Source organism: Rhinoderma darwinii, chromosome 4, assembly GCF_050947455.1.
Source record: "Rhinoderma darwinii isolate aRhiDar2 chromosome 4, aRhiDar2.hap1, whole genome shotgun sequence".
Lineage (NCBI taxonomy): Eukaryota > Metazoa > Chordata > Amphibia > Anura > Rhinodermatidae > Rhinoderma > Rhinoderma darwinii.
The window spans coordinates 170,751,536-170,766,413 of NC_134690.1; the positions used below are offsets into that span (position 1 = coordinate 170,751,536).

At 42.8% G+C, this 14,878-nt stretch overlaps 1 long non-coding RNA gene across 1 annotated transcript in view; it reads left to right on the forward strand.

Annotated features, from left to right (window-relative positions):
• The window catches only part of LOC142759560 (uncharacterized), a 57,947-nt gene extending 46,388 nt beyond the window's left edge, over positions 1 to 11,559 (forward strand). Inside the window, exons 2-4 of the long non-coding RNA XR_012883150.1 lie at positions 6,445 to 6,536; positions 8,914 to 8,971; positions 11,013 to 11,559. This is a non-coding gene — a long non-coding RNA (uncharacterized LOC142759560). The remainder of the gene's footprint in view (positions 1 to 6,444; positions 6,537 to 8,913; positions 8,972 to 11,012) is intronic.
• Positions 11,560 to 14,878: the final 3,319 nt, after the last annotated feature.

Here is a 14,878-nt window from a genome sequence, read left to right on the forward strand (position 1 = left end):
TTAGGGAAGGTCCAGTACTCCTTGATATTTGTACAAATCCAGGGAGGGAAATACTCTGTCTGACTTCTCTGAGGCAGGCTGTTTAGGGGTATTAAAAAGAGTTTACTCGTTGGCCTGTTAGGCAAGAAGCTGCAATCTAAAGTTGTTATCAACCCTTGTCCCCTTTCTAGATTCGTGCAGGTACAGTGGGTGGTCACATCAATGGATTAGGCTCTTAGTAACTGCAGGTCCCTCTATGGCAGGGCACAGCAGGGTTTCTGCTCTCAGGGTAAATAATCCACGCACAAAAGACCAGTGTTTGGCGAGTCTGTGTCCTCGGCCCAGCTGGCCGATGGACTGTTAAAGATAGCGCCAACTGGAGCAAACATGTGGTCTGCACCAGAAAAGTCTTTGATTCTGGGGGCTGCTGTAACAGGCCTTCCCCAGGCAGCCAAGTCAATATGCACACTCCCCTCATCTCTGCCCTCTATTTCACAAGCGACCAGGTGGTGGCTTCAGGCGTCCCAGACCAGGGCAATGAAAGGTTGGCTCACCACTGTCAGCGGGAAGTTAACCACTCTTTCTTGGTGGCAAATGTCACCAAATTAATTGGTTTGCAGATGTAAGATTTGCAGCGCTAATGAAGCCATGGTATGAAGTGGCCGCGCCAGGCGTTCCAGCCCTGGAAGTCGCTCTATTCTATTTTAAGCAAAGAGTAATCCAGGCAAAACTGTTATTCTTAGTGCAGACCATGACTTGGATTTTACCTTGGGTGTTCTTTGAATTCCTATGTTGATGAAGTCATGGTTCAAAATATATTAGACTGAAATTTTAGACGAGTGTTCCAACAGACACTCACTCCGGGAATTTATCCAGATCCAGCTCATAGATTATATCGATACATATTGGAGAGAAGTAAGAGACACAGACATTGCTTATATGCTCACAAATACTCCTCTAAAGTTTATTGCCAAAAACAATTACAATAATATCTTTCAAAAGGGGAATAGGCTTGATTTCAGCAAATCGTTTACAATATGACAATAACTCTGATTTAGCCAAGAGCATACAATGAGGATATTTCATATTGAGCCAATTCGCAGACATACATTACATTTTAAATGTAATATTATAATTTTAGTTTGATGCTTACGTCAGGCTTTCACCTTCACATGTTGGCCTCTAAATGGAGGATGGTAGGAGTTATTTAAATAGAGACAAATAATAAGAAATGTGATAAATTCATGTCTGGGCGTTCAGCCAGTCCGCTAACTGCTTACTCAAGGCTACAGAAAGAAAATTCAGAGATTATATATCTGTGAAATAGGGGGGGGGGGGTCATTGCAGATAGAATAGAAATTACATCTCTGCATGATCTGGCATCCTGCTCGATAATTCATAATTCAATTTAATACAGAGAATGTAAGCAAATGGACCATCCTTCACAGACCCCCCTTCTTCTCATATTAGATTACAGAGATTATATATTATGATTATAAACCTCAAACAATATAAATAATAAGGCCACAGAATATAATGCTACCACCAATCTCATGTATTTCCCCTCAGGTTTGGGTTTTGACTCCCATCAGTGCATTGACAAGTCCTGTACATCTTCAAACTCTTCTATCCTCTGCTCTTCACTGACTGTAACCTGTAGGGTAACCCACACAGTTGTGGAGTCAGACTGTACAATGGTATCCAGTGGGGGATTTATTATTACCCACCTCCTGGTCACTTACTTATCTTCCTCCGTAAAATACTTGGATGTTTCTGACTGGTTCACTCAGGTCTTTGACCTTTACTTCACTGATGTCAGCAGGACTTGGTTTGGTTCTTCTCACCTGTCAGACACCGTCTCTTGTTAGTGTATATCACCGGTGTACTTTGAGCCTGGGGTTAGTTCCCTCGTAGGCGGATTAGTGGAGTTTTATTATGATTGCCTCAAACCCTCTGCATTGAAATCCTCTTCCTCCGGCAAGTTCCTTGTCTACACGTCTGCTTAGAATTGTGACACTGCCTTCAGTTCATGACAAACACGTTGTATTCAGGCTCAGACTGTGCCTGCCGCATCTTAGTGATGGAGTTCATCATTTTGATAAGTCTTTAATTTAAGTTTGTTGGCACTTGCTGGGGACCCAACCTCTATCAATTGTTAAAATAAATGCTCATCTGGTGATAACATCTGCATACTCTATAAAAGTTGTTCTAAGTGCATACAATAACAATGACAAGCCCTTAACCCCTTAAGGTCGCAGCCTAGTTTGGGCCTTAAGGCTCAGAGCCCATTTTTTAAATCTGACATATTTCACTTTATGTGGTAATAACGTCGGAATGCTTAAACCTATCCAAGCGATTCTGAGATTGTTTTCTCGTGAGACATTGTGCTTTATGTTAGTGGTAAAATTTGGTCGATATATTCAGTGTTTATTTGTGAAAAATTGCAACATTTAGAGAAAAATGTGAAAAAATAGCATTTTTCCGAATTTAAATGCATCTGCTTGTAAAACAGATGGTTATACCAGCCAAAATAGTTACTAGTTCACATTTTCCATAAGTCTACTTTAGATCTGAATAGTTTTTAGAGCATTATTTTATTTTTCTTGGATGTTACAAGGCTTAGAACATAAACTGCAATTTCTCATATTTTTAAGAAAATTTCAATAGCCCATTTTAAAAACTAGACCCCTCAAAGTATTCAAAATAGCATTTAGAAGGTTTTTTAACCCTTCAGGCATTTCACAGGAATTAAAGCAAAGTGGAGGTGAAATTTGCAAATTTCCTTTTTCTTGCTGAATTTCAATTTTATTCTATTTTTTTCTGTAACAAAGAAGGTTTTACCAGAGAAACACTACTAAATATGTATTGTCCAGATTCTGCAGTTTTTAGAAATGTCCCACATGTGGCTCTAGTGCGCTCGTGGACTAAAACACAAGCCCCAGAAGCAAAGAAGCACCTAGTGCATTTTGGTGCTTCTTTTTTATTAGCATATATTGTAGGCAGCATGCCAGGTTTGGAGAGGTGTTGAGGTGCCAAAACAGTAGGAATCCCCCAAAAATTTTGGAAACTGCACCCCTCAAGGAATTCATTTATGGTTATTGTTACCATTTTGACCCCGTAGTTTTTTCACAGCGCGTATTTGAATTGGGCTGTGAAATTAAAAGAATGACAATTTTTCCAATAAGATGTCATTTTTGATCAGAATTTCTTATTTTCACAGGGAACAAAATGCCCCATTTTGTTGCCCAATTTGTCCTGAGTGCGGCAATACCCCATTTGTGGTGATAAACTGCCGTTTGGGCCCATGGGAGGACTCAGAAGGAAAGGAGTGCTATGTGTTCTTTGGAGCCCAGATTTTGCTGGATTGGTTTTCGGGTGCCATGTTGCATTTGCAGAGCCCCAGAGGTATCAAAGCAATGGAAACCCACCAGAAGTCACCCCATTTTGGAAACTACACCCCTCAAGGAATTTATTTATGGGTGTTGTGACCATTTAGACCCCACAGTTTTTTCACAGAATTTATTTGAATTGGGCTGTGAATTTAAAAAAAATGTAATTTTTTCCAATAAGAGGTAGTTTTGGCTCAAAATTTCTTATTTTCACAAGGAATAAAATACCCCATTTTGTTGCCCAATTTGTCCTGAGTGTGGCAATACCCTATTTGTGGTGATAAACTGCCGTTTTGGCCCATGGGAGGGCTCAGATGGAAAGGACCACCATGTGGCCTACTGGGAATTTTCTGGTGCGAAGTCATGTGTGCAGAAGCCCCTGAGGTATCAGTACAGTTGAAACCCCCGAGAAGTGACCCCGTTTTAAAAACGACACCCCTTAAGGAATTCATCTAGAGGTGTAGTGAGCATTTTGACCCCACAGGTATTGTGTAAAAGATAATGCGCAACAGATGGTGCAGAGTGAGATTTGCAATTTTCTATATATATGCCATGTCAGTGTCCGATATATTGTGCCCAGCATGTGCCACCGGAGACATACACCCCATAAACTGTAATGTGGGTTCTCCCGGGTACGGCAATACCCTACATGTGGCTGTTATTAGCTGCTAGGCACACGGCAGGGCTCAGAAGGAAAGGACCACCATTTGGCCTACTGGAGCTTTTTTGGTGCTAAGTCTTGTACGCAGAAGCCCCTAAGGTACCGGTACAGTTGAAACCCCCGAGAAGTGACCCTGTTTTAAAATCTACACCCCTTAAGGCATTCATCTAGAGGTGTAGTGAGCATTTTGACCCCACAGGTATTGTGTAAAAGATAATGTGCAGCAGTTGGTGCAGAGTGAAATTTGCAATTTCCTATACATATATGCCAATTCAGTGTCCGATATAGTGTGCCCAGCATGCGCCACCGGAGATATACACCTCATAAACTGTAATGTTGGTTCTCCCGGGTACGGCAATACCCTACATGTGGCTGTTATCAGCTGCCTGGGCACGCAGCAGGCTTCTAAGGGGTTAATCGGCGGGGACCACCGCGATCGGTCCCTGCACACTAAGCTGTGATAGCCTGCTGTCGGAAACAGCAGGTATCACAGCTCAAACACGCGCCGGGGAAAGATGGCGCCGTGTTAACTCGGGTCAGTACTATTACTGAGCTGAGCGCGAACGATGCGCTCAGCATGACGTAATAGTACTGACCTGAGCGCGAAGGGGTTAAACTAAATCAAACAAACACCTTTATGTAAGACTTAGTAGAGAGGGATACAAAAAGAGATAGATGCGGCGCTCCTCTAAGGTGATATAGTTTGGAAATGGGTGCAAGTGAAGGTAGGTGAAACAAATGAAGGTTCACCTGATGGAGTTGTGCTGGATGATGAGCACAACTTAACTTTAAAACGTGTCGGGTGGTATGCCGGCCTCTGGAGCTGACTCTGGGTGTCTGGTTCCTAGAATGGAGATCCACCCAGCGTCCAAAATATGGCAGGAAATGGTAAAAAGTAAACAAAACTCCTTGGTGAGGCGCTCCCGTTGCTGATATATGCCTGACGAAAACCCCAGTGTGGGGTTGAAACGGGTTGCACAGTTTTTGTAATATGTTTGATTTTAAACCCTGGAGAAGAAAACATTTATTTCTGAATACTGTTTTTTGCACATATATCAGCAACGGGAGTGCCTCACCAAGGAGTTTTGTTTACTTTTTACTGTTTCATGTCACCTTTATGTAAGAAAAACTTCTCTGTCCCACTGGACAGGGCACCTTCAAAATGTGTAGCTACTGGGTACATTTTATTTTGCACTCGGTGTTACTCTTTTCAGTGGGATTTGTACCTTGATCTGAGCTAATTACCTACCCACAGATATATTCACAGATACTATACTGGCTCAAACCAATTTCTTTCTTGCCTACTCTGAGATTCAAATTAACACCCTTATACATATACCTAATATCTTAGGAAGCTAAAAACAACTTACCTGGGAAGACCTCTAAAGGTCTCTTCGTGGGAGGTGGGTATGATGATAAGGTTGGCACCGGTCTGCCAGGACTGTTCTGTAGGCCAACAGCTCTAACAGAATTTACCAGCAAACACTGTAAATCCTGGGACATACCAATTAGATCTTACCAAATCGATCTTTGCAGTCTTGGAGGCATATTTGAGGCCACATACCATCAATACAAGTGCCATCAAGAGTGCCTTGTGTGCTACCGGTTTACCTTCCCTTAGCCGTCCACATTCCATTAGAATTTGGTTTTCACACCTTCTGCTCCCAGTTGGTAACTTCCTGTGAGGAACAATCTTTTCATCGCATAATCATTAATTGATCTTAATCAGATAATTAAATTGAAGAAAAACATTAACAATGACATCTTTATGTTAAGCATTGACATTGAGCAGTACACTAAAAGTGATACATACAAACTGATTTCTCTTCTTTTTATATGTACTGCACAGTTTTGTTTTTTTTATCAAACAGCTAGTTCAATCCTTAGCAAAATTAAATAATACTGTGCACACACAGACCAGATCCAGGTATAGTTCCTGATCTGAATTTTCTGTTCTTAAATTTTCCTTTCACAACAAATATAATATTTCAAATGGGAATCTACTTCCACTGAGACGTTATCATTTACACAATCATAATACTGACACATGCCTCCAATAGTCGGTATTGGTTCAGAGCGCACAAGACTAAAGGAGGTGCACGAATAGGGTCCCAACCCAATCACATGTGAAGAAGTATCCGGCACACAAACAAATGTGGTTCAATTTTTCGGTTTTATTATATTGAATTTGATGCCATGGGCAAGGTGCGTGCAACGTTTCGGTCCACAGACCTTCGTCAGGCACTACAGGTGTACAAAATATTACACGTAAATATATTGGCATCATATTTAAACAATAGGTGTAACATAATTCATAATACCAATGGTGAAGAGCAGAAATTAAAGAGAAACTTAAATAAAATAGAATAGAATAAAAGTATAGAATAAAATAAACATATGGGGGTCATTTTTTAGGCCAGCGACGGGGCAGACGCCCAAGAAGAGGACGAGGAGAGGCCGAAAACACTCAGGAGGAAATCAACCAGACAATGGAGACGAGATTGCAGGTATGACTCCAATATCACAGTCATTGGTAGTTAATATTTCATCCAAGACCCTAAGTCCAGCACAGTTACTTCTCCTCCAAAAAGGCCTTTCCTTCTGTCCCTCGTATAGATACGATTTATTCCAGCTTGATATGGATCTTAATCGCTTCTTCAGATCCCTACGCCTCCGGGTCTACTTCTCCAGCATGGGGGAGTCCCGAAGGAACGAAGGTACAATAATCGACCCTGTAGGGAGTCCTGCAATAACCAGCCGAGACTTTGGACTACGAAACAAGAGTTTCTTTAACCCTCCAAAGAATTCACCAGCATTGGAGACATTCATTAACCTGATCCACAGAGATGTGGATGGGTTCAACCATGACTTCAGATTGGGCCAATTTAAATGCCAGGCCAATCTAAGTAATCTGGACAGACAAGCCTTGTCCTCCCTTACCGGGGATAAGGATCTGATTATTAAACCAGCAGGTAAGGGGGGAGCAATTGTAGTCATGGACAGGTCCACTTACTTTAGGGAAATACACAGGCAATTACGGGACACCTCTGTCTACTTACCTGTAAACCAGGACCCCACTAATAGGATCGCATTGAAGATCCAAAATGTCCTAAAAAAACACATGACCCTAGGTACGATAGACCAGGACACGGTGTCTTACTTGACTAATAGACATCCAGTCACACCTGTGTTTTACACACTACCCAAGATACACAAGGGCCTGGACAACCCTCCAGGCCGCCCAATAGTAGCTTCAACAGATTCACTATTCACTCCACTCTCCAAATTCATGGAGAAATTGCTCACTCCCCTAGTGAAAAATACAAGATCTTTTCTGTTAGACACATCCGACTTTTTAGAAACCATCCACACTCTGTATGAACTACCTCTCGACGCCATCCTTGTGACCATGGATGTGTGTAGCCTCTATACTTCTATTGAACATTCCAAAGGGCTTGTAGCAGTTGAGGCAATACTCACCAAGGCAGACAAAGAAAGGCAGGTTGTAGACCTCAGTCTGGATCTACTAAATGTTATCTTAACCGATAACTACTTCCTCTTTGAAGACACATATTACATCCAACAGAGAGGCACGGCTATGGGGTCCAACGTGGCACCACCATATGCCAACAGCTTCATGGCCCATTTTGAAGAAAATTTTGTCTACCCTACAAACACGTTTAAGGAGCATATCCTGCTTTGGAAAAGATATATCGATGATATATTCTCCGTGTGGAAGGGCTCAAGTGAGTCACTACTTGTATTCCTGGAGTACCTCAATAACATTTGGCCAGAACTTCAATTCACTCTTAACTATGATACATCCAGGATTAGCTTCCTAGACACAATGGTAATCAAGGGTGATAGGGGCTAACCTCAGCACTGATTTGTTTACTAAGGAAACAGACAGGAATTGGCTCCTACATTATGACAGCTGTCATCCAATAGCGACCAAAAAATCTTTACCGAAGTCCCAATTTAAACGAGTAACTAGGATAGTGGACGACACCGTAAATAGAACCATGAGAATGACCAACATGACTCAAAAATTTAGGGACAGGGGCTATCCGACTCGTACACTATTGGAGGCACAAGAAAATACTGTCAGCAATAGGAGCACGATTAAACCTAAACGCATACAGTTTGTACATACATACCATCCCTGCGCATATAAGGTGCATCATATAATTAGAAAACATTGGCCCCTCCTTAAAGAAGCTTACCCTAAAATTACAGAATTCCAAGCTCCTTTCCTCCCATGCTCTAAAAGACCACGTAACCTTAGGGACAAGTTGGTAAAAGCGGATGTTGGTTCAGCCAAGAGGCCCCCGAGACAAACCTTCCTGAACACCCCCAAACAAGGGACTTTCCCATGCCGATCCTGCATGCAGTGCTCCCATGTGATCAAGGGCAATACATTACAGCATCCTCAGACAGGCGAACGTATACCGGTGAACGAGTACTTCACTTGTAATACTAATTATGTCGTTTATATGATAAAATGCCCCTGTGGACTAGCATACGTTGGTGAAACGACACAGCGCATACGGGATAGAATCAGACAACATAAGAGTAACATACGCTGTAAAAAAAACTAATTACCAATCCCCGCGCACTTCTTAACAAGAACACATAACATCTCGCAACTACAATTCCAGGTAATAGAGCATATACCAGCACCCAGGAGAGGAGGTGATAGAATTAGGACATTGAAACGTAGGGAAGCATACTGGATCCATAGATTGCAGACACTTGAGCCCCGAGGCTTGAATAGGGATTATGAAGTTGGCAGCTTTTTGTAATCATAGAACATAACTGTATGCATAATAATGATCTAAATATGTCTTTTCACGATAACTAATGCATTTTTTTACTCCATAACAGACACGCTGATCCATTATATGGTATATAGCACACCTTCATCCGGCCAAACCGGACTACGGTATCCTTGAAAATTTCTAATATTTAGCATTAAAGAGGCTCTGTCACCAGATTTTGCAACCCCTATCTGCTATTACAGCAGATCGGCGCTGCAATGTAGATAAGAGTAACGTTTTTATTTTTAAAAAACGAGCATTTTTGGCCAAGTTATGACCATTTTTGTATTTATGCAAATGAGGCTTGCTAAAGTCCAACTGGGCATGTTTAAAGTAAAAGTCCAACTGGGCGTGTATTATGTGTGTTACATCTGGGCGTGTTTACTTCTTTTACTAGCTGGGCGTTCTGACGAGAAGTATCATCCACTTCTCTTCAGAACGCCCAGCTTCTGGCAGTGCAGACACAGCGTGTTCTCGAGAGATCACGGTGTGTCGTCACTCACTTCCTGCCCCAGGTCCTGCATCGTGTCGGACGAGCGAGGACACATCGGCACCAGAGGCTACAGTTGATTCTGCAGCAGCATCGGCGTTTGCAGGTAAGTCGATGTAGCTACTTACTTGCAAACGCTGATGCTGCTGCAGAATCAACTGTAGCCTCTGGTGCCGATGTGTCCGACACGATGCAGGACCTGGGGCAGGAAGTGAGTGACGTCACAGCGTGATCTCTCGAGAACACGCTGTGTGTCTGCACTGCCAGAAGCTGGGTGTTAACGAACAGAAGTGGATGATGCTGATTCGTCAGCATCATACACTCCCATTCCTAATGCCCAGCTAGTAAAAGAAGTAAAAACGCCCCGATGTACACACATAATACACGCCCAGTTGTACTTTTACTGTAAACACGCCCAGTTGTACTTTTGCAAGCCTCATTTGCATAAATACAAAAATGGTCATAACTTGGCCAAAAATGCTCGTTTTTTAAAAATAAAAACGTTACTGTAATCTACATTGCAGCGCCGATCTGCTGCAATAGCAGATAGGGGTTGCAAAATCTGGTGACAGAGCCTCTTTAAGTCTAATATGGTAGATGTTACAGTGGTAACGCATACGGAACGATAATATCACACATGTATATGTTTATAAAAAAGCAACTAATACCATAGTATGTTGAAATGACACCTGCCGTTACTTTATCCTATAATGTATAATTTATAACATAATATATGATTTATTAAGGAAATTAGCCCAAGTTTTGCGTGACCATATCTGACCATCGATACTATTCTGTACAACATAAGACAATTTATAGTATCATATGATTACTAGATGCCTATTAAAGTGTGCTAAACAACTCCTACTAACCTTCTCCCCTATATATGCTCTCTTAACATGGTAGAAATTGGGGCATAGCACGGCCAACAAATATCCGGGTCTTGGATTGAGCAGAACACTCTCCGTTAGACACGCCCCCTCCTCGCCACGACATACGACACATTACCCAGAGGAACGCCCACCATGACGTTCATAAGCACGGCCGTCCCACAGTCTAGTCTGAGAGTGAGTGGAATCCCCTCCGGTAGACACGCCCCCTGCCAGCCACATCATTTGACACACCCTCATATCCTATCTGAACACCATCGGAGTGACGATTTAAGCATCATACACACTGGAGTACCGCCCACCGCCCGCCCCACGCTCACAGCATTTAAACCACAGAGGTTTACACTACAGTTAGCGCCAAGAACCAAGCGGCAAGCCGCCATACTGACTGCAGCGCTCAACAACAGAATAGACAAACGCCAAGTGGGATCTAGGTAAATATCTTACATCTTTCACTCTTTACCACTGACATGCTTTTTAACAACGCTATGTCTTATACCAAAACGTAATGCACTCTGCCTACTCCATGACTGTCAGAGTTTGGGGGTAATGTTTGATCCTGTATGCACTGGCAACACATTGACAGCACCCCAGATAGGGATACATATGATGCTACTCCTCCAAAGATTTGCAGGTTTCCCATGTGGATTTCCATCCTCCTCCTCAATTGATTCTATGCTTTCCTAAATGGTGAGGGATACTGCCTCTATATCAATGAAAAAATGTATGCTCTGTTGTCTATGTTGTCTATGTTGCAATGCTCTTTTCCTTAAGTTTGGGAACCAGATATAGGGAATATCTACAGGAACGCTGATTATTATATTATATATACTTTGCTTTGTTTTTCACAGCCGCATTATTCACTGTTGTATTGTGTCCATCACACTTGACAGCTATTTTAATATAATTTCTATGTGATACTCTGTATTATACCGCTGTGCTTTGAATTGAATATTGTGCACTGGAAGGGATGTCACCCATTTACATACATATGGTCATATTTAAAAAAATATTTATATATCGAGGTATTTTCCGAATGAAATATCACATGTATATTGATTAGATATGAACTCTGTATGTGTCTTGTCAAAAGACTCTGTTCTCATTTTTATTCTATACTTTTATTCTATTCTATTTTATTTAAGTTTCTCTTTAATTTCTGCTCTTCACCATTGGTATTATGAATTATGTTACACCTATTGTTTAAATATGATGCCAATATATTTACGTGTAATATTTTGTACACCTGTAGAGCCTGACGAAGGTCTGTGGACCGAAACGTTGCACGCACCTTGCCCATGGCATCAAATTCAATATAATAAAACCGAAAAATTGAACCACATTTGTTTGTGTGCCGGATACTTCTTCACACATGCCTCCAATAGTCCAATGCTAAGGCATGCTCATCCATTACTTCACATAAAACGTAACCTCAGTATTTAGTATACCCACATGCTGATAGCTTAGTCATTGTACACACACCAGTTCAATACTTGGGATAAAAACTATTCCCCTGTCACTACACACAACATCTGCAGTGGGGTAAATACTGGCCAGGCTTCAGGCCACCCTGAAAACAGGTCTACACATACGAGCACATTGTCATACACACCTACCCTGGGTAGTTGTATGTTCTGCAGCCGCTGGAACGAGTAATCTGGCCAGGGTGCACTTTTTATAGGTACTTTTTCTGTTTTACCTATGTCATGTCGTTCGCATATCATGCAGGCTACTACAAACAGTGTTGGCATTATTAAATCCAGGGACAAGCCAATTTGCTGATACCTGGCTGCACATACTCTCCTTGCCGGGTTTGTCATCTCTTGCTTACCCTATGATCCAACAAAGTTCCTACTACCAATCGGCCCCATATCGTGGGCGATGCCTAAAGTGTACCTACAGTCAGTGTAAATGTTGGCTGTCTTACCTTTTGCTAGGTTACAATCTCAGCGAGCACCTCCAGCTCCACTCTTTGTGATGAACAAGAAGGTGAGAGTGGTCCCCGTATAATTTACCTCGTGCATCGTTACTACCGTGTATCCTGTCTTGTACATACTGTATATGATTCGGATGAACTATTGTTCAGAGGTGGACTCTTATTTATTCTCAAAAAAAAACCACGAAATGTTATATACCTCTACACACTCATCTGATAATCCAAAACATTTGTAAATCCCACCCCCATCAGGTCCTATAGATGCCTGATTAATACCACAAACCAACAAAAATTATTTTACTAAAATCTGGCATAAAACTAACAATCTTCAGGCAGTTTTCACCTCCTTCCCATCTAAATCTGTAAAGACTCATCTATGAGTGACGTCACCTTGGCCTCCTGTGCAGATTTTCTGGAACGAGGTGGTCTGTTACACTATACCTCATATTGAGTGGTGACTACAGCAAGGCATACCCAGTGCCATATTTATCGTTCTGGAAAGATCTCGAACCATCTACACAGAAAAACACAAAATCTGCGTTACTCTTATAAACATTTAATCTGGGTTACTGATTGGGGTCTCATACACATTTTGTAGACCTCCTAAAACAAAACAAAATTGTGCGTTGTCACAGAGACGTACCTGATCAGTCTCATCACTACTCCCCCCTTTTTGGACTTTGCCGAAGTAATGTAGCAGGGTTCAAAACTACATATCTCAACATATTGAAGTTGGGCACGCTCCCTGGGGGCACTAGTTTGACCCCCTTTAATACGCAATAGCCTAGAACAAAAGTGACTTTCTCCTGACAAAACTGCATTTTATCTTTTAGATAACTTGTAGCCGTTTGCTTTTAAAATAGCATACATTTTCAAAATGACATTTAGGCAGTATTATTCAGACTCATAGACCAGAAGTACGTCATCAACATACTGCAACAACTGAGCTCCAGCCTTGCAATACTACAGCATACTGTATCACTTGCCTGCATGTGTAAATGTGAAAATAACAATTGTAATTCTTTATCCAGTAAAACAGAGAATAATATGTCTGCTAAGTTAATTACTGTAAACCAATAAACTTTGTGTGGGAATAGGGAACAGTGGGGGTACATACATTTTCAAAACCCCGTGTTTCACAGTATCTGTATTTTAATTAATTTGAAATATAACTTCAAAACATTACAACATCAAATCATATATCTTAACATATATGAAAAGAGGGAGACTTTATAGCGCCACACATTCCAGCAGTCCACATTTTGTAGCTTATCTTTTATGTAGACAAACTCAGCTTGCTGTAATATTTTACTCTCTCTGCGTACTCACGGACAGCAGCATATGTGTGTAACAGCTGCCACGCCGTTCCCACGGCCTCTGCTCCGGTTCCGGCGCCATCCCTCATCAGCTGCTCGTCCCGAGCTCCACTTACCCGGTCTGGACGCTCTTCTGGCCCTGGTCGGTGTTCAGGTGAGTGCAGCCATTACCTCCTCCCGCGGTCGGCATCCCCGATGTGTGGCTGCTGTCACTAGAGGGCGCGCGCTGACTCGTCCTGCCTTAAAGGGCCAGTGCGCGCCTTAATTCCCTGAACTTCCTATTTAAGGTTCCTCTTCCCTTCCATCCCTGCTTGTTCAACCAAGTTCCCCGTGAGTTCCCTGTGCCCTAGTTCCCTGTTTCTGTTCCTTCTGCCTTTTCTCTGGATCCCCCGTTACTGACCTCTGCTTGAACTTGACTATCCTTGTCTGCCGCCTGCCTTGACCTATTGCTGCCATACCCGTTACGACGTCTGCTGCCAGCCTTGACCTATTGCTGCCATACCCATTACGACGTCTGCTGCCTGCCCTGACTTCTGCCTATCTATCCGACCGCCTCTACCCGCTGTGCCAAGCGTTGCCTGGGTTCCAAGCACCATCTCCCAGACGACAACGAGGATCCACGAACAAACCGGTGAGAACCGTTATAGGTTGAACAAGCCATGGATCCCCTTGACACAGCCCTGCCGGACACGGCTGATATGGCTCAGGAGCTTTCTAGACAACGAGTCCACCAAGATCAGCTTTTCCAGCTTCTGCAGAACGTGTCCACTCGTTTGAACGAACTAACACCTCTGGCGCCTCCGATACTAGCACCACCACCGCAACAAGCTCCTGTCTACAGTCCGGGACTTCCCCTACCTACGCCTGCCCGCTATGAGGGAGACCCCAAGACCTGCAGGGGATTTGTTAACCAATGCACCATCCACTTTGAAGTTATGGCGAATCATTTTTCCTCAGACCGGGCTAAGGTGGCCTACATCTTGTCCCTGCTGTCTGGTGAAGCGCTGGCTTGGGCATCGCCCTTGTGGGAGAGAAACGACCCGATCATGTACAACATTCAGAACTTTCTCTCTACGTTTAAAAGGGTGTTTGAAGAACCGGGTCGAGCCTCTTCTGCAGCGTCCTCCTTACTTAAGCTCCGACATGGAACCTCCACTGTAGGCCAATACGCCATTCAATTCCGCACCTTGGCTACAAAACTCCAGTGGAATAACGAGGCTTTGGTATCGACCTTCTGGGAGGGTCTGGCGGGTCGAATCAAGGATGAACTTGCGGGCTGAGACCTTCCACCGTCCTTGGATGAATTGATTACTCTAGCTAATCGTATAGATATACGTTTCCATGAGAGACAACAGGAATCTGCTCAAGGCAATCGGACAACACGATTGGCACCAACCTTC